This window comes from Poeciliopsis prolifica, unplaced genomic scaffold (genome assembly GCF_027474105.1).
Source record: "Poeciliopsis prolifica strain line A6 unplaced genomic scaffold, Auburn_PproV2 SCAFFOLD016, whole genome shotgun sequence".
Classification (NCBI taxonomy): Eukaryota; Metazoa; Chordata; class Actinopteri; order Cyprinodontiformes; family Poeciliidae; genus Poeciliopsis; species Poeciliopsis prolifica.
Genome location: NW_026562391.1, coordinates 10,150,223 through 10,171,887, shown reverse-complemented (window position 1 = coordinate 10,171,887; position 21,665 = coordinate 10,150,223). Strand labels below are relative to the sequence as shown.

Below are 21,665 nucleotides of genomic sequence, written 5' to 3'. Positions count from 1 at the left end.
TGGTATAAAATTTGTTTCCCCTTAATAACTAAAATTGGCATTTGAGGAAAGCTTTTGTATTTTCTCATGTGATCTTTTTCAGATCTTGACATTTATTTCAAGGTAGCAAGCACTTAGGTGTGACAAAACAAATAAAATAAATACAAATGTAAGTAATCAGTAAGAGTACACCTTTGCACCAGTTTAAATATCAGAAGCTGGACTAAAAACACGCACATATTTTGATCTAGGATGTTAGTTGGTCGGTTTTCTCCAAAACAATATGCATGCTGCCCCGCTCTGTGAATCAGACCATGGTATAGTGAAACTGTGACATATCCCAGTGGTCAAATTCCGAGTTGAAAACCAGGTCAGACTCTGCTCCACTTGGCTGCAAAAAATCTCCGCCGCTCTCGGTGTCACCAGTCATTGAAAATGTCACTGCCTGTTTCTGGCTTTATTGCAATGTGACACAGTATTGGACGCATCTGTGAAACGCGAGATCCCGATAGCAATCCGACCAACTATGAATAACCTGTAGAAAAACCAAATCTCCACGTTGTGCACGCGCGAGGTGAGTTTATGTCTCCCGAAAACCCTGATGGATATAAAAATAAATAAATAAATAAATAAATAAATAAACAAACAAAACACCAGACCAGGCGCGCTTTTACACCCCGTGTCAGTCACTCTGCGAGGCAGGAAGCATAGAAGGAAGCATCCACAATACAAATACATCAGCAGCGGTTGCAATGCAAGAAGTGGCAGGATGGGAACTGCTGCCAGACACATTACAAGGGGCTCTAATGAGGGAGCTCACACTCTCACCCCCTCCTCCTCCTCTTCCTCCCCTTCCTCCCCTTCCCGCCACCGAGGAGGAACGCGAGGCGGGAATTAATTGTGAGGGCGATGGTGGCGAGCGAGCTGAGGAGCAGGTCATTACTGCACGCCTCCTCCTAGAGCGCCGCGGGCAGAGCATGGAGCGCCACGCTGCTCGCACAATTCCCATGATCCCACAGGAGGAGGAGGAGGAGGAGGAGGGGGAGGCAGAGGAGGAGGAGGGGGAGGCAGAGGAGGAGGAGGAGGAGGCAGATATCGTGGGGGACGCAGAGAAAGGGTGGCAGGGGATGGGGAGGAAAAACATCCTGGATGGATGGGAGGGAGGGAGGGAGGCAGCTTCTTCTTTGTTGGAAGCCGAACCAGCGTTTTAAAAATGATTTACCTTTAAACGTCATCAGGTGGTACAATTTAAACTGATGCTGTGCACCTGGTTCTAATTATTATTTCGCTCAGGTTTTTTTTTTCTTCTTTTCTTTTTTAAATTCATGCAACAACTCATAATAAAAATGACACCAACACAAGAAATAATACGAATGATAAAAGTTGTAAATGAATTTTGTATGCTCCGTGGTTCCGATTGAGAGAAAATGTGGGGGGAAAAAATTACAGTTTTGTGAGTCTTGTCTTTGCCAGCAAGGTAATCATCATATTTAGCGGTACAGGAAGCACATGGTGTAATGACTGACTCTTTGTGGGGATTGTCCCCAAAATCGTGGCATTAAATTGAACACATTGGGCACACTGCCCTCTAGCGGATGTTTGGATGTCTGTGGCACAGCATCAGATGCATGTTTTCCTTCCTGTTAACCAAAATCTAAGTTGTAATTCCGACTGCGAATATTTAAGAGGTGAGATTAATGGATTTGTTGTGTCCCTAAATTGCAAGATGCTGTACCTGTTTAATATTTGCAGAAATGGGCTTTTGGAGAAAGAGAGCTTGAAAGCCAATTGGTGCGAAAGTCGCAAAGAGATTTCAAAATGTTTTTAAATTAAAATCTGGAAAGTGTCAGGCATTTGAAGTCATCCTCTTTTCTTCTGGTACCCACAATCCATTCAACAATTGTCTATATCCTCTTCTATAGCTCTATCTGATAGACATCAGATAGGGCTGATGCCTATCTCTTACAGTCAATAAGCGAAAGATGTAGTGCATTCTGGACAAGTCACCAATCGATCATAGGGCAATACAGAGACAACAGTGTGCACACACTCACACACAGAGACACACACTTGGGCTATTTAGAGAAACCCATTAACCTAACAGTCATATTAGTCTGTGGGAAGAAGCCGTAGTACCCCGGGAGAACCCAGGCAATAGAAGGACGCGCAAACTCCCTGACGAACTACCCCATCATGGGATATGTGCCGCTGTTCATCTTAAATTAAATTCAGTACAAGTTTGTCTCCAATAATAAGCTAAAAAATACTGTCTGTATAAATACAGCTGTATCCATCAGCTACGTATCAGTATCAGTATGCAATACTGTATCAGTACTTGATGGTCAGAATTTCTATGACCAGAAACTATGACTTCAGGTCATAGTTTAAAGCAAGATTAGGTTATAAAATAATATCTCATGGAGAACTCATCAGCCCAACATCCATACATGAAAAGAGGCAGGTATTCAGCAAAGGTGCATTACAGAAACTCAAATCAAACATTTTAAATTAGCAAAATACTTTTACACCTTGGAAAGCCCTGCATATGAAGCTCAAAGGCTAATTTAATTCAAATTTTTATGCTTTAATCACTCCTCAGTTATCGGGAGAACTGTTGATTGGTGAGATATTGTGATCTAGGACTGCAGCAAGATGATTTCAGTCCAGATTTAATCATTTCTGCAGGTTTTAAAGGATTTTGTACTGGAGCTAAGGAGCAAAGAAACTGAATGCTGCCTCCTCTTGTTTGATTCTGGTACTGGGATCTTTTGGGTCTACATGGAAATTGGATAAATGTTGAGAAAACTAACATTGTTCATCACCCTGAACAAACCATTTACAAACTGAGACATGGTGTGGGGAGGGGGTCTTTTCTTTAGCACAGATAAGAAAGTGTTGACTTGTACATTTAAATGCACACCACACTTTAGAGATTTGTATTTGTCAAACTAATTTTAAAACAAACTTACCTGTTTTTATATATTCCACTGCATAATTATTTTCATAATTATTCATATTTTATGGTGATATATTTTGTGGGTCTAACACAGCAGAACATGAAAAAGGATGAAGGGGTGTGAATATTTTTGCTGGGCACCACAAGCACAATAAATCTAAAACAATTCTCATAGATCAGACAGAAATAAAGGGCAAGAGTTGAATTAAAATAGGATAGATCTATTGCATATTTGGCAGTCTTTGAAACTGTCATTACTATTATTTATTATAGATGACAAACACAGAAACCAAGAAACATCAGTAAATAAAGAATAAAACCAATGAAAACATGAAATTAATAAAAGATTATTCAATCTTTTTAAAAATGTGTTTTTTATGTATGTGATTTGAAAGCCTCTTAAAAAGTGAATGTTTGTATGTTGTTTTGTATGTACACCTTATGGGCATAACATTTTTGAAAAAAACATCCTCATCAAAATCTCTACTTGTTATGCTGCAGCAATCATGAGTATTTGCAAGTCTAACATTGGTGATGCCTGCAAGTTGTGCCAAATTCAGTTTAAAAAACAACAAGTAGATGGCACTATACATGCTCAAAAATGTACATAAAGACATTAAGCACTATCCAGTGACTCAGTGGATATGAAGCATTAATATGCAACCTCATGTCTGCTTTGAGCATCTTGTATAGGAAGAATTTGTTACCGTCATACCAAATATATAAAAGATATTTAACTTCTCTTCTGAACTCTGGAACTGGATGTAGTTAAGAGCAAAAACAAAATTGTTCAAAATTAATGCGAGGAGCCAAATTAGGAGAAAGCACAGTAAATTCTCTGTGAATTTATCATCTATTGTATTTATATATATATATACAAATGTCATGTTTACCCTTTTAAGAGTACAAATGTCTATGGTCTGTACATCAGACCTACTTGAAACTGTTTAGCCAATGTTTTGTTCAAAATTCCAGATACAGAGCAGAAAGAGAGATTCTACTCCTTGTGAGAGCAGTATTGTGTCATAGAACTTCCTTCTTTATTGTAAATTTTTATTGTATTATTTGTCTTTCTTTCTGTGCTCAAATTGCAGAATTGCGATTGTGAAAATAACCATCAGGTAGTTTTTACATCCCCCACGACAACCGCCGGCAAGTTAGAAGATGATTTTGTGTCTGTGCTATCAGTCCATCTCAGCTGCCAGCACTCAGATAAAGCTAAAGGAAAGGAAGGTGTTGTTGCTGTCAGACAGTTGGCCAGCAAGATAATTTCCTCAGACATGTTTTGCAAAAGATTTGAGCAAGTGTTTTTTTCTGTCATACAACCACAAGTTTCAATGTATGTTAGTGGGTTTTTACGAGATTGATCAAGACAAAGTTGCGTTCTGTCTTGAGAAATAAAAATAAAACATGGTTTTCATTCGTCTTTTCAAATAAAATAGTGTGGTATCCATTGGACTTAATCACTCTTATGTGGAACATAATTTTGCTGCAAACCAATTGGGGGTATTTCACTATTGGCTTTGCATATTTAAAGAATGAAACTCCAGCACATTTTCTATTTTCAAAATTAACATGCAATAATCTAAACCAGCCAGTCCACAGTGCTGCATAGCCAAGAACCATCTGTTGCCCTTTGACTAATTCCATGTGGCTTTCCATGCAATCCAAAAATGATACATATTTGGATTGCCAGGTGAATGATGCAGAGGAAAAATGTTTAGTTTCAATTAGGGCAAAATTATAACCAAAAATTTTAATTGTCTTGCAATCTTTATTAGGTTCAAAACGTAATTCTCTCTTAAAACTATGTTGGTGGTAAATGGGACCACATCTACTTGACTTTTAGTTGAAAGCATATGTAGATTTTCGTTGTGACAAAACACAATTTAATAAGTTGAAGGCTTTTTCTCAAAAGCATTGAGCTCATTATTCATTAAGTTCGTCTTAGAATAAATCAGCGTTGTTATAGTTGGAATATGTCACAGTTTGTCTTACGCACTTTCCTCAAACACCCGTCTTCTCTTGTTGTTTGAATAGCTCGAAATTTGTCTTGAAAAGTCAATTTTTCCTTACTGTTCTTAAACGCAACACTGATTGACAATCAATTTCACCTGCTGTCGTGCAAATTGAATAGACAACAGGACAAAGTATTCAATGAGAACATTTCATTCATTCAGATCTAGGTTGTGTTACTATATTATTTATTTCTTTGAGCAGTGTATATATATATCTATGTCCACCTTATATATTGTACAACTTTCTGAAAAGACGCCACAACAGGAAGTTGTTTTCAAAGTAAAATTGTGACAAAGAACTGGCGCCATTGCAGATGGACGGCGAAGCAGCAGGGGATAAAAAGGTATAGAGGTTTAGTCAATATCGATTTCGTACAACATTTTCTCTTGAACTGTGTCGACACTGAAATGTTTACTCCGATATGAGCTTCGCTGCTGATAAATGAAACTGATTAGTGAGCTCAAGCTCAAAGTAATTCTTCACTAACAGCATGCTAGGTGAGTGTTTTCAATACTAAGTCTGCAAATGCACTTGTAAAACTGTGCTGCACCAGACTTACTGCAATACGTTATTGCTACTGCTACCTAATAAAAAGCTAAAGCAAGATTAGCTATTACTCATTTTCATTAGTAATCTCGGACAAATAAATAAATATATACAGTTGAAATCCAGATTGCTACAGGGCTAATATAAGATACAAATGTCTTTAAAATGTGTTGTTTCTACTGACACATGTCTTGAAATGAAATTATTTGACTTATATCCTGAATGTGCTGATAAGCTTCATATTTAAGCTTTCTTAACTCCTGAGAATAAGAAAACTTTCAAAACTATGAAATCTTTGAAGTTGCTGTCTCAGTAGTTGTGTCACATGGAGAGATACAGTAGTGTGCTGTGTCCTAGCTGCTGCAACAGTACTGCAATACTGGGACAGTTGGTAGGCAGATGGGGTGCGAGGGTGGGGGTCCAGAAGCCACCTGTGTACTGATGGTGAATCGGGATGTTGTTTCAACCAACCAAGGCTTCTGTTGTGTTGTTTAACAGTCACAAATGTTGCATACCAGATGTCTGCCCATGGAGGAACTTTATCTCATGTTTGTTCATTCACAGAGACACACGTCACATCTGTGATGGCAGAGCGGCTGCAAAATGAGACATGATTTCCAGACTCAACAAGTAAGTCTCGACGCTATCTGTGTCAAAGTGAATAAAGTCAAAGTGTTAGTTGTTACAATGAAAAAAAAAATCATTTAAAAACTCCTTTATCCAACACAAAAAGAACAATACATGGAAAATATGTTTTATTTTCTGTTTGAGCGGTGGACTCACAAAGCCAGGATACATATTAATAAAGTAATGCAAACAAAGGAGTAGCAAATACTATCAAAAAGCAATGTGCAAAACTAAATCAGTATCTGGTATAGTGCAAAAATATTCACAATCCTTAAATTTTTCACATTTTGTTATATTTTAACTGCGAAATGTTGTGGTATTTTATTAGTTTTTGAAGTGATAGAAAAAATAGAGCATAATTGTGAAGTGAAATAAAACTGACACATGTTTTTGTAAGTCTTTCGCACATGAAAATCTGAAAAGTGTCACTTATATTCGTGTTCAGTCCCCCTTGCCCTTGAATAAAATTGAGGGCAATGAATACTGAGAAAGTCTCAGGAGTTTTGTAGAGAACATTAGTGAGCAAACAGCCTCATGACGACCCAGGCACCCAGCGGACAGGTCAGCTGAAAGCAGGGTTATGTTAAAAAAAAACATATCTCAGGGAAAGTCCATCATCTGAACATTTTAAGATTATGGCACAACTTCAAGCCTACTAAAACATGGCTCCAGCTAACGTGACAGGTCAGACAAAGTGATTCATCAGAGAAACAGCTAATGAAATAAAAATGTATTCCTCCAGAGACCTGAGACTGAGGCAGAAGTTCACCTTTAACAGGAAAATGAAGCCTAAATATAAAACCAGAGCTATAATGGAGAATCAAGTTTGGTTTGAAAACTGAGTTTCCATCAGAAAGAGACTGATTGGTTACTTAGCCAGCTGAGGGTGTTTTTTCCTCCTGCCCCAATTTATGACTGTGCATGTTGTAGTGAATATCAATGTTAGTAGAATTGAAATTGTGACTTACTTTGAAATCTTTTATTAGTGTTGATCATTTAGTGTTGATCATTACACAACTGTGATCAATATAGATGCAGACCAATACCAGGTGTCATATGTTTAATCTTTTTCATCTACATAGTGGAACTTTGGAATAATTTTAGAGTAATAATTGTATGTGGACACTCTTAATATAGCATAAGAGTTGAATGACAATAGTTTAAACTTCAGCTTGGAGCAGGACATCTTCGCATCTTATGGTGGTTTCTTTATTGAGGATCACCTGTTGGATGTGATCAGTTCCCAACCCTGCTGTGCAAAAGGGAGTTAATTAATGAAATTGCTCTCAGATGTCCTCACAAAAAGAGATTGCAAAACAGCATAAAGATTGAAGAACAACAAAAAAAATGACATAGAGGGCATAACACCTATAATTTCAAGTTATTAGGCTTTTACCACAGGAATGCTGGACATTAATTGATTTGTATTCACTCTGCTTGTGTGTGTATTGCATCTCCCCCTATCTACCCTGTAACCAGAACCCCCGCTGAGGTCTAAACAACTGGGCTATGTGAGACCCACACTAACAACTCTCCCTTGTCTTTGTAGATAACTACAGGAGGAGGAGCAGCATCTACTTGGTGAGGTAGGGGGTGGGCGTGGGGCCACTAATTTTGTGTATTGGCTGAAGCAGATTATGCCTAGTTATTACCCCCACATAAACTGCTGTATGTGTAGATTGCCCCAGGTGAGATGTGTGCTGAGCCATGAGTGATTGTGAGAGGTGACACTTTTCTCGGCTTCATGATGAGCTCCACTAGCTTTCAAAAAGTCCCCCAACTCAGAGGCCGAGCTGGAGGAAGTTGTAAATCAATGGATTCATCACAAATCTGTCGTTAGTGAAAGTCTCCACCTCATTAGGGCCAAATAATTAGCATCAAATAAGGAACAACAACATAGTGGGATCTCACATCCAGGTCATGAAGGTACAGTTTGAAACGTTTTGTGTACTTTTCATTATCCAATTTTTTTTATAGTTGGAAAATTATTTGTCTTGCTTAGACGCTAATACTATGTACCGTGTTTACATTGTACTAAAAAGTAAGTGTAGAACAATACAATACATTTTTGTCAATTGTCTAGCAGACCTGTCGTTATGTGAAAAGAAAAACAAAACATATTCTATTATTAATACTATTACAATTAAAAATACTTTTTTCATACACAGATTCCTAATCAAAAGCCCAAATCATAACTTGGCCCACTGTCAAAGAAAGTGAGAACAACTGACACGTTTTGAGCATTTTAGGTGGGAAAGCAGTCAAGTGACAAGTGTGCCTAAATTTTGATTGCCCTGGGTCAGTCTGAGGTCAGGGCTCTGTGTTTACGCATGAGGTGACGGCACACGCCTGCATTCCTTTGAAATGTGACAGGCGGAGAGCAATGACAAGATTTACAAATTACAGTAGCTGTTGGAGGAAGAAGACTAACAAGAAGCTCAGCCAGAAGCTTTTCTGCCAGAATGCTTCTGCTAGTGCAAACAGTGATAGAGAAAACTGCAATTTCTAGTGTTGTACCTTCATTCAGTGACCTGCAGGATTTTTTTTTTCTTTTGTAAAAGAGAAAAAAGGGAAAAATACAAGATTTAAGATTGCAATTTCTTTAATTACTTACTTTAAAGCTGAACATTTACACACACTCTCACACCCCTCAGAGATTGTTCTTCTGTTCCATGACTATATTTATTCGAAATATACCTCACAATTAAGTGAAAGGTCGAGACATGGACCAGTGGATTGAAGTGAATCCACTAAGGTTGCACCTCTGATCTACCTTGTGAGATACTGACCATAAACTGCAATGAGCTATCAGGGCTAGTAGCAAGGGATTGTTGAAGAAGTGAAGTAGCACAAATCAAAAGAGAACGCAGTAGGGGCACAAGTCTACTGGTGTACACAGAGTGGAGAGATTCTGAACCGTCTCTCCTACATCAGAAATATCTTGATTAGCAGAAGCTAATGCAGAAAATATTAATTTGAGGGTGACAACTTTTCTTTATATGAGGACTGAGTCACAGATAAAACCCAGTGTTATGAGTTGTAGGCCACACCCCTTTGGTTCTGAAACACCCCCGCATGAACTGAAAGCATACAACTTGGCAGATCAAGTTGTATGGTGTGAAATGACAACGTAATCTATAAAAGGGGCTCCATGGGAACAAAAACCTGAAAAGGAGTTGAGTTTACTATCCCACTTAGCAATATGGGAAAGCCCAGATAATGGTCCAAGTTCTTTGTAAGCTGCTGATTAGTTAATTTAAAGCATTTCTGAAAATGCAGGCATGCCATTTGATGTATTTGTAAGGGAGCACCCATATAGAGGTTTGGTGTTTCACAGATTAACACGTTGTTGTGTGACTATTAATCCCACTAATGCCAACACTATTAGAGTTGCGTCTGAAAGAATAGAACGTTTAGGAAGTGATTTAAGAACAGTATTTCCCCAGATTGTCCAGAGGAATGGGATGAAATTCTAGCAAAACCTTTGTGAGAAGCTTGTAACCAAGACATTTGAGCCACGTTATACAGTTAAAAAGGCCATTTTACATAGGAGTGGAAAAAATGTAAACATTTGAATTTAATGAAAGTATTGAAAAAAACTAATGAAGTTTTATATATATATATATATATATATATATATAATATATATATATATATATGTTTTCTGGTACTTAGCTTATCAAAATAATGTTTAACTTTTTTTTTAAGCCAAAAAAGCTTAGTCTAATAGTGAGAAATGCAGTAAGAAAATATGGTTTTGTATATTTCTATATAAATGTATATATTTATATTTATAGTTTAAACTATACAACAAAAAAATTAAAAAGTAATGTGCGTCTGTTCATTTTTGGTATAAAGTGCATGTTGACAAAATCGGCATGCAAACTGGCCAAGAGACGAAATGACCCAGAGCCATTGCAGTCAAAATAGTATTCTAGTCCAAATAGATTAGAATACTATACTATATATCTTATTTTAGCTAAGATATATAATACAAATATTAAGAAGCTTTGTCTCTTCTTTTCCCCAGTACACAATCATTTTGGAATCAAGATTAAAACTGAGTTATCTAATTCATTTTGAGCAAAGGAGAGCAGCAAGGTTGAGGTCGGAGAGTAAATTTGACTTGGCTGATCCATTATCAGCTGCGGTCCAGTCTAATCAGCTTTCTAGTATTAATTCTCTCCACCATCGTTAATAACAACAGCTCTGTGAGTGTGCTGTGGGCGGAGCATGCACCAGAGACTGTACAGTCTGTACACAACAGCAGTGTGTTTGGAGCAGATGTCACAGCAGCTGCGTCACTAAACAGGAGAGACATGTTTTGCTTCTTATAATTTTTAAGCATCTGAAGCTCTGAACCAGCTCTCCTGTTCCACCACCTGTGCTGCTGCTCACATACAGGTAGTTTCATGAAATGCTCATGCCAGTGTGTTTAAAACAAACTGTGTGTAGCTCCTCGGTCTGGCTCTGTGTCATCTCATTCATTCATGGAGAAACAACTGTGGAGCAATGAATCTGCCTGGCATGCAACCAGCTGAGACTATTTACACAAGAAAACTTAAGTGAAACATGACTACGTACACTGATTTTATGTCATAACAACTCAGTTATTAATGCTAAAACTCAGCAAAATGACAATTTTCAATCATTTTCCTCTGATTCCTGATGTGCCTTGAAAGCTTTTGCTAGCTACACTGCTAACTAACTAAAGACTGCTAATTGGTCTCGCTGCAGCTGATAAACCAGAGGCCATGCTGTGACCAAACTACAGCTCTATGCTGAAGAAATTTCTGCTTAAAAATTTCCATAGTATGCAAAATCAAGTGAGATTGCTGGTACTTAACTCAGCTGGCCAATAAAACTGGTTATAAGAGTAGAAATTAATTGCCTGTGAAATAGAGCTGCTTAAACTATTTTATCTGTTTATCTTTTTGATTATTGACAAAAACAACTTTTTTTGCACAACTTACTGTCAAAAGAAGCCCTTACTCTGCAGTTTGAAGGGTCCTGTGTGGTTTGATGGATTTTTATGCAAGTCACTAATTATCTTTTAAATTTTTAGAAGATTTGGGCCTAAAATTTGAGTGTACAAGATGATAGTAAATGTATTAGCAGCTGACAAAAGACAACATTTTTTGTATTGTGGATTTTTTTCTTAAGCTGCTAAATGCTCTCTATTGAGTCAGGCTCAGACAAAGACTGTATTGCATTTTCCTGTAAATAGATGTGAGAGCATTTTTAGTGAATAATCTTATCTGTTGGGATATTGCATTATGTGCTTGCCCTCATGTGCAGACTCCATTCAGTTGGAGATAATTTTCTTCCTGTGTATTCAAGAACATGACACTTCAGAAAATGTATATATCAATGAATTAATCTTTAAGCTAGACAAACAGACTTGTACAAGGAATGGGCAAAAATTAATTCACATGGAAAAAATTTCCTCCTGTGATATTAGCAATAAACAATGATGATGTTGGATAACTTCAGAAACTAACAATGGTTTGTTTCCCTTCGTGCTCAAAATTTTTTCTGTTGCTTTGGATCAATGAAAGCATTAATAAATGCTCCATTTATGATTCCAAACTGTCTGCACTTATTTGTTTGGCAGTGTGATTTTATCAAAATCACAAAAAGACAGAATTACATTTCAAGTACCTTCCACTTACAGGTCCTTAAATGTATCAAATGTAATTTTGATACATTGCTGTTGATAGATGCTATTTATATACATTTATGTTGCATATAAATGTAACACGAAATTTTTTTTGCCATTGTGTTTACGACTGAAGTGAGGAATTTGACATCCACAGTACATTAAGTGTATTGTTTTAAATACATAAATCAAAAATATATAATTCATTCATTTGATAGTTTTGTAGCCACATTTGGCTGGTTAATAAGAGACTTATTTGGTTTTGGAAAAAAAATTGACACATTAATTGGCAAAAAAAGTGACATCTTTGATTGCAAGATGTGTAAAACTACTCTTTTTGATTTTAATATGGATTACTATTCTTCATATATGCTGACTGAACTGACTGTTTTTCAGAGGGAACCTGAGAAAAATGAGATGGAAGGAAGTTTACCCGTCCAAACAACAACTGAACGACCTACAGCACTAATGAGAGGTACACTCACATAGCAGATATGGTGGTGGCAGGGAAATGACTGCTCTTCATTTATTTGCTATTAACATATGTACAAGTAATCTTAAATTTGGTGTCAATAGTCTTACCTAATAGAAGTTGTAGGTCATACATGACATAAGAACATCTGAAAGTTCAAGACAATTTTGTTATACAGTTGAAACCAGATGTTTACATATCCTGTCTGAAAAGACAGAACCTTTTCTCTCTCTGTCTGATATTAAATCCAATGAAACTTTCTTCTGTTTCTCTGCATACAAATTGCCGGTATGACTAAGATCAGAGCTTTTTAAGAGCCACTCCAAAATTTGTTATTCCTATGTCACTTTCCAATTAATTTGGCTTTATGCTTTGGGTCTTTGTTTGAAAGTATAGCTCTTAAAACAGTAAACTCAATGTTGTATTACTTGGTACAAAGTGTTATTTTAACTGTATTCTGATACGTTCTCTCTACCTTGCCAACTTATATCAAGCAGAAACACCTCAAGCTTTTTTCTAACTATAAACATTTAATTTTGTTGTGACTATTTAGTGAACTATTCTCACTATAACATAAAGCAGATATCAGATAATCTGCACATCCACATTGCCCTTTAGAAGTAATAAGTAGCACTCCAGAGAGGAAGGGTTTATTCCATCTGTGCACGATCTGTGCTGGAGTCCAGATTTGACTCCTCCTTCCTCTTTGCCTCTCCCCCTCCCCCATTCTGTGTAAAAACAAATCTACTTTTCTGCTCTGAAAGTATTGAGTCAACAAATGTCACTACAGCCTGGCAGGGGCTTCGGGGAAGGAGGTGGGGTCTCCTATTTAAGCCTGAAGCTCAGCAAAAAGCAGATTATTTTCAGAGAAGGAACACCTGTTAGTTGAAAAGGAATTTAATGGTAAAACGAAAGTGTTATCCAACTCTTTTTGGGTGTCTGATCTTCTACATGACACCCTTGAACTCTGAGTGAAACATGACACACACACACCCACACACACACACACACGCATATATAAATATATATATATAAATATAGTTAAAGTTCATGAATGCTTGAAGGAGATAGAGATCTCTCTTAAGCCCACGTGGCCAGTGTCAACAGGGGGAGGAAGATCTTTGGCAGAGGTAAGAGGCAAACTGTGCTTCCTGTGCACAAGCTGCAGAATTCGTCTAAATATGAGCCAGCAGTGTTCCAAAATAAGATACAGCTGCCTGAAATAACTAAAAACCGGCTGTTTTTGATGGTAACTGTGCCATCCTTTTATACAAAATGGAAAGTCCTTTAACCTCCAACTGAAAAAAAAGAAAGAAAACCTCAAGTTAGGCAATGAGAAAGGGAGGGAAAAAACCCTGAGTCACTTTGGCTTCCTGTATGAGAAAAGGAAGGGGTGGAGGCAGAAGGCAGCTTCTGCTCTGCCACAGTCAGACAGTTGGGACCCATGCATATTGAACAAAAAGTGCACTGGTTGTGGGGGTGGAGTCTTGTAATCCAGAAATCCACTCCAGTGCTTCAGGGCAGCCATCAAAGTGTTCACTATTGTGTACGGCTGAGGAAGGAAGAAAAAAAAGAGGGAGCTGACGGGGAAAGAAAACCTGTATCTTTGTGTGAGGAGGACTCAGCAGGAAAGTGTTTTTGTGAATTAATTTTTTTCTCTGTTCATAGGTTGTTGCCACAGAGGGGCTCTTCTCCCTGAGCCACAGCAAGATCTTGTCCGCTTTTATATTTACCATAGCTGCCTTACACTCGACTGACACACAAGTATGCTCCTCCAGCCGGCAAAACAGCGACACCCGGGCTTCTCCTGATGATGAGAGCCAACGTCAGACTGGTTTCCATGAATATTGATGTGGAGCATAGACTGTTTCATAGAACAGAAGGAGGCAAGATGGCTGCCCTTTAGGATTTGTTAAAGAGGCGATCCAGACAATTTGCTGGAATTTCTACAAAGTGGAGGGACATAAACAGAAGGTAAGAACGTGCTCAGTTTGTTACTCCTCTTTTGACCCCTCCATGTCTGTAACCTTGAGAGTATTTTTCTTTCATTTTGTGGTCAGGTGAGACAGAGCAGATGTCCCTCACCGTAAAAAGCAAGAGCCAACATAATAAGGAGGGGATATTAGATAAAGCTACTTCAACATGGCTGACAATTTTCTTTGTGGTTTTGCCAGCTGAATGTGGAGGCTGCTATCTTGTTTCCTTGCTATGCTTATTTTAAATGGCTCACAGAAAATGCTGTGCAGTTTGTTCAGGAGTTTTTCTTCAGGCATAATTTAAATACCACTGTGCCTCTTGCTTTTCATCATAAAAACACTCTCTGGTCCAAGTCCTTTAAAATAGATGCATGTTCTTATATATGAGTTTTTAGGATAGAACTCCTATTCAATGAGTATGTTTTGAAAAATAAAATGTATATATATATATATATTTATGTGTAATTAATGGTTATTACAAATTAACAATATTTTATTTTTTAGTCTACCTAAAATCTATTAGTGTCAAATCTTTTGCTTTGTATGTTCTGTGGGATTATAAATGGTAGAGTAAAAGTCCAACCTGGACTCGTCCAGCACGGCGGGGATAGTGCCTGCACAGCAGCAGAGCAGAAATAGCTTCTGGCTTTGTGTGTATCTCTGTGAATCAGCTTTCGTTGCTTTCACCACTGAATGACACACGCACACCCACGCACACCCGCGCACACGCCCACACACACACGCACACAGACACAAAGGCAAATCCCAAGGAGAGGCAAAAACAGAGGAGAACTGTGGTGGTGGAAGGCAGTAAGAGAAGGTCAGACAGCGCTAAATTAAATGAAACCCAATCTTACAACACCATTAACTGAAGCAGGACACAAATGTTAATTTTGAAGCAGAGGTTTACTTAAAAAGACTTGTCTCAGGAGAACAATAAGCAGTAACAACACTGGAAGTAACATTTTCTGACTGCTCATGAAAGCATACTCTTATGCACTGAAAGCAGGTAAATGTAACAACAGGGCTACTGTTCTCAGGATGTTTTCTCCGACGGGCCTTCTAAAAGAGGAACTGCTTTCATTGTAGAGGAATATGTTTGAAATAGGAATCAGTGAACCAATTATCTACATTTCCTGATCAGTTCAAATGTGTGGAAGCATGGCAATGCTAACCCAGAAAGAAGATATTGCCCTATCTCAACATAATGAAAAAAGTTTGAGTAATATTAAAATCATTCTTTTCATCTTAGAACAATTAATATCTTATTGCACTGCTGAAAAAATATGTTTTGAAAACCTTCAAATATATTGTGGTAGCAATACTATGTCCACAATTTGCTACACTATGTAATCTTAAGTATCATTATTTAAGCTAGTGCCCTGAAGAGTGGGACAGCACTTAATTATTATTATTTTTTTTAGGTATGAGGTTCTTTTAATATGAATATTACACTATTGCTTGGGTACAAAATGAGGGTCTGAATTTCCTGAAAAGACAAACTGACAACCAATTCTTCATGCTGAAAAAATCTAGCCATTTAGCCTTTTGTCATTTTTATAAATCATCTCATTATTTCTGGTCAAAGTTAAAACTGACTGCTGTGGTATGTTTTATGCTGGCCATTGATCAGTTGTGTCCCGTCAGGGAAACATTTCAAAATAATTTTCTGCAACCTCCTATTTACGAAGGTGACTGAAGGAAAAGCCTATTTCCTTCTTAAAGCTTCTTGAAATAATAGTTATTTTAGTTTGACTAGAGATAATAATCTGTAGCATTTTATGAGTGATAACTGGCTGTAATGGAAATGGGGAGTAAGGCATGTTCCAAAATATGCATTCCGTTATGACTATTCTTATGACTACATATCTGAACAAATAATGAATGAATCCATGCCAGTCAAACAGTTAACAAATGGAAGAAATCCTTGTGTACAAAATTAGGGCCTGAAACGTCAAAATAGATTCTACAATTTAAAAAGTAGGCCTGAAGTAAAATTCATTTCCAATTGAAAAATGAGGAATCAAATGCATTTTCATCCTACGCCTATTTCACTCATCTGGGTTTTACATGGATAAACAGATAAACTGCATATAACTATGCAATGGTGTCACTAGACTGTACGAGATGGTTTGTTTAAAACTATGGAAATGTTTCAAACATTGTCAGCAAACATCTAATTGGTTGTTAGTTTTTCCTGGAATTCACTAACAGCTTCTTGAAGATTAACATCTAAAGTGGTACATTTGAATACGACTGATCTCCTACAGGGTTTGTGTTTTGGGCTTGTGTATTCTACTGCTTGCAGTTGTAATACAGCTGCAGTTCAGCCTTAGGTCACAACAATATAAAAAACTGTCTATAAGGTGGTTGACCTTTATTGTAACCTAACAGTGTAGGCAGCCAACAGGAGCAGCAATGTGCTTGACATCTGTACCATAGAAGATCTTTGTGACACTTTGAGGTGGATGGATACAGAGGGCACTGAAGAAGAAATAAGGGCATTGAGTTCAAAACAAAGACAGCTGCTTGTTGTTTCCAAGCTTTTATGAGAGCAGTTGATGACGGTTTATTACCACTATCCTCCTAATGTTTCCTCATCCTCATAAATCTTTTCCCCCCTGTGGTTATTAAGGCAAACAATGTATCTTTTACCACAAAAATAATTTTGTGAGCAAGTACCTGTCTCGAATCACTACAAAAATGTAGTGCAACAAATTTCCTTGTGGTGAACTCATCGAATCCACTTAGCAAGCACGGTCACTGAGCATGCAGTGTCAACACATGTGCCTAAGCTTGTTATATATGGTAGTATTTAAGTGTGTTGTGACTGCATAACTTCAGGTGATGGATCTGTGCATGTACATACTTGTATAAATGACAATACTCCCCTTGCCCCTTTAACAATTTTGGCAACGACGTCCATTAAAAGCGTCCAACAATGGATTTTATAAGTCACATTGTTGGAATTAAACTGCTTTCAGACATCAGCAGGTGTCATTTTCTAGACTTCGGTGGCACCGAATGAACAGCTTGCACATCCCAATTATGACCTAAAAAACATTACAACAGGGATTTTTACAATAGGAATTTTTATTGGTCTCTGCATGCCTCCTTTGACATAAATAGCTGAAAGGGCAGCAGCATTAATAGGGTTACAGGGGGCTGAGTGGGGGATGGGCTATACAGATCAATCAGATGCGCAGAGCTCATCTCATCTATCTACACCTACAGATAAAGCCGCGCAGTTGGATAGTTTCTTCGTCATGGCGGTAAGCCCCTTTAAGTCACTCCTAGGGCACAGACAATATTACCTTTGGGAAGAATGTCCAGTTGCCATAGTGCATGCAGTACAACAATGCTATTTGGCTACAATACCCAAGCCGTTGCCCATGCCCTCACCTTTGACCCTGTTCTGTCCAGCCCAAGTATCATTTTTCCAACCAAGGGGGTGTCTGCAGCAGAAGCAATACAGAAGCATGCTCAATGTTGTTGGGTTAGACATTTTAGAATGCACTGCTTATAGATGGCAAGACAAAATGGCGAGTAAAGAGAGTTGTATTGATTGCCGCAATATTGATTTCTGTTGTCTGCCAATGGAGAGTTTGTTTTCCATGGACTTCAAGAGAATAAAAGGAAACCTCAGTCTTGTGCAAGTGCAAAATAATCACTCCGTCACATTATTTAGACATTTTCACATAATTTACTATAAACATTGCACAGGACTTAAACTTTCCAAGCTTCTGCTAAGAAAAAGAAAAGGCTATTTCCTTCTTAAAACTGACCATCTTATGCATCAGACATGTAAAGATTTGTCTTAATGTTACCAACTTACCTAATCTACTAGAGGTTACTTTAAGATGCCCATCTTTTTTTTTTTATTAACTTACTGTAGGCTCAAGAATATTTCAAAATACCAGATAAACTTTGTGATCCTTGCCTGTGGCAGGCCTGTTAGTCGGTCTTTCATAAGAGATACAAAAGTGTGTCCGTTAATTACTACCTCACATGCGATCGTAAATGTGCACTATGGTCTTCCTCTTCCGTGATGTCCTGCGCCGCTGTCTGAGCCAAAGCGTAATTATGGGCCGAGCATGATAAGGCCATGTTTGGGGAGCTGTTGAGTGTTGCTGGCTCTGTGAACATGTATTGATGTCAGGGTTTACCTCAAGGGTGAGACAGCGTGGGCAGCGACTCAAAACCTTCTGCCACGTGAGGATACGCACATGGCTTTTCTGTTTACAAACAGTATCCTTGGCATTCCGCTGAGAGGGAAGCAAGCGAGGTGTTACGTAATCGCCATAAAGCAAATAGCATCCCTTCCTGCTTCTCGCCAAGCCGATCCTCCTACGCTTGGACAATCAGCTTCGGTTGTTGCTTTCGCCGAATTAAGCCGCGAGAAGCTAAGACCCACAGTAAAAGCCCAGTTATGTTTTAAGACTGTAAGCAGGTATTTTCTCACGTTCCTTATTGGTGCTGTCCAAGGCCTGATTAACAGCAGCAGGTTAGAAGCTTAACAAGCCATTTCCCATGTTGCTCTAAATTTGAAGGATTGTGTTTTCGTTAAAAGGAATAAAGAATTGTAATACTGGCATATTCTTTTTCAGATTAGAAACAAAGCGAGTACTAACTCCCGATCAGTAAGACCTAAAAAACAAACGAAACAAAAATCGTTGCAGTAGTTTTTCTTTCAAGGTTCCTTTTGGTACATAAATTCTTAGTTTATATAGAAAACTTGTGTATATCTTTTTTTTTTTTTTTACATTTGAGAATTTCACAAGAAAAAAAAGTAGCATGAGTGACAAAAAAAGCTTAATCTCCTAACACTTCCCCTTTTAACAAGTTTGCTACTAAGTGTAATTAATAATGTAAACTATATTACTTTATCCTACATTTTGTACTCGATTGTCTGAGATATCTAACCTCAATCAGGAAAATTATGGAAAATTAAAACCTGTATCTGCCACTCAAATGCTCAAGTCTGAGAAGCCACTGTTTATTTCAGATGCAATTATATGCAAAATTTGAATATAACATATATGAATATAATATATAAAACTGGCAACCTGTCCAGGGTGTACCCCGCCTCACCAGCACTTCTTGTGACCCCACTGGGCAAAAATGTGTAAGCTTAAAGTTATATATATATAAAGTGTACACTTTTTTTGCCACTTCATATACCCATTTCTTTTTATGCATTGCCATTTTGTCTCTTTTCACTTCCATGCATTTAAATGTAACAATTTTGTTTCCTATTTTGACTGATTGGATTCTGATCGCCATTTTGGCTATCCAATAAAGTTCTTTATATCAGCAATACATGACTGTCTCATCACACAGTTCAATATTTTCCAGTTTCCATTAAAAATTAGAGGTGTGCCTTTAAGTTTATGCTTGAGGAGGTTTGTGGTTTCTATCACCCACTTTACACCAGGAACATTACGTTCCCTTTTAGCTGAACTGAATTTGCAGCAGTTTAGACACAATGCTGCCCCCAATAGATAGGTTGTAGAAACTGAACACTTCTGGGGTGTTCAAATGTCAAGTTCACTCCTGTGATTGGTTGGTTGATGAGATTTACCCATTATTTCTTAAACCTGCATTGTTTAAGTGCTGGGGGTTAATTTCCATACCTGGTTAAACATTCATTAGACAAAAACTCTTCATCATACTAAATCTTGCTAAAATTTGCCAGGAGGAAATGTCAGTTTAATGTGGAACATACTCCTTTTCAAAGTTAATGCACAATGAGGTCATGAAAGCCTGGTTGCTACATTTTGGTTATTTTTTAATGAATGGTCCTGATTGGTGTACTTTATATTAAAATGGCTCTCCAGTATGAACTGTTTTGTTGGTAAACAGTCTAGGTTAGTGCCCCTTTAAAGCCCCGGCTACCTATTTGGGGAGTCCAGACAGCTGGTCCGGATTTTCCTTTAAAAGTATAACTTACCAGATGCCTGTCATGACATCACTAACCACCTTTCTGGTCTTGGGCTCAATATAAGGTTTCATTAACAGAATGTGCAAGTGGGGCAGCTTGTGCCTTTATTTACACTTGCAGGTGGAACCGATCCAGTGGATGCTGTATCAGTTTTGTCAGTATTATTTGATTGCCAATGTCCTTTTATTTTATTTAATTATGTTTTATGTGGGGTTTAAATTGTTGTTTTCTGACAGCCCTTACACTTACATCCTGAATCACAATAACACCCGTCACTCAGAGGATTTGTGATTTCTATTCATTGAGTCACGTGCCTCTCGCTCAGTGGAGGGAAAGAGGGAGCTTAGCAACAGCAGCTTAGGTCAGGTTGTTTGGAAATCAATGACAGAAACGGTACAATGTTCTTATTACTTATAAACACTTGATTAAGCGCTTTTTTTAAAATGGTGATTCCTGTTAATTTTACAACTACACACTAATTTTAAGTGTGAGAGTATTAGTGCAAAATTAGCTTTATGGGTTTGCAGCACTTTAGGTAGTATCAGAAAGTGCATGTGCACACAACCTATTCCATTTCTGGGGTAATAGTTGGTCCAGATAAATGCTCATAAGGTTGCTGCTGCCACTGTGCATTCAGAAGGAAAGTTTCTTTGCTCAGTGCACAACTCATCAAGTCAGTCAGATATATTGACTTTTGCGTAGACAAAGGCAGTCAGGAGGAGGGGGAAGCTAGGTTTGGAGGGAAAGCACTGTGAGTGACTGGGGTCAGGTCAGTGGGTTTGTACGCTCAGGAGCTCATTTCTTAAGTCTCCATGTGATGTTGTTTAAAAGCACAAAAAAGGTTTAGTCTCTGTGAGACCGGACAGGCTGTGTTTTCAGGTTGTGGTAACTACACAGGACAAAACTCTTAAGTCTAGAAGGTTTAAGTTAGAGGTGAGCTAATGTTCAATCAAGAGTTAAACATTTTGCATTTTCTTGGAACAAAATTGAATGAATAAAAAAACTGTTCTGCTCAGGTTTATTATGGTAAATCCATACGACCAAAGTAAACACAGAAGAAAAATCATAACTCTGTTAAGGTAACTACAAAACTAAAGTAATATAGTAATAAATATGTATTGGCTGGTAATGTGTGTGTAATCTGTATTTAAATACTTTGTAATGCTGAGCAGATCAAGGAGGTTTTAGCAGACATAAGCAGCACATACCGCCGTGACGTTTACACACGAGCCGTTGTAGTTTTCTCGTAAAACTGGTTAAACACGATGTGTCAGAAATGTACAGAGGTGGGGTTTATCCCCAGCAAAGGCAAAAAAAAAAATAGTTGACTTACTCATGGGCCAGAAAAAAGGGGTTAAAGTTTTGTCTTCTCTAAGCGTTAGCTTTGACATGTTACTCAAGAGTCTGTGAGTCATCAGGCAAAACACTTAACCCAATTCTTAAAAGGGTATATGTCACATATGTGTCATCTAAAAGTTGGCATTAATACT

General features: G+C 37.8%; 1 protein-coding gene across 2 annotated transcripts in view; it reads left to right on the top strand.

Annotated features, from left to right (window-relative positions):
- Positions 1 to 6,083: 6,083 nt before the first annotated feature.
- Positions 6,084 to 21,665, top strand: part of tet2 (tet methylcytosine dioxygenase 2) — a 35,806-nt gene continuing 20,224 nt past the window's right edge. Inside the window, exons 1-4 of one of the 2 annotated variants that reach the window (XM_055041351.1) lie at positions 6,084 to 6,130; positions 7,677 to 7,713; positions 12,183 to 12,261; positions 13,927 to 14,232. The gene's annotated coding sequence lies outside the window, so the exon portion shown is untranslated. Of the gene's footprint in view, positions 6,131 to 7,676; positions 7,714 to 12,182; positions 12,262 to 13,777; positions 14,233 to 21,665 lie in introns of those variants that run through there. The other variant, XM_055041350.1, reaches the window with a different exon arrangement.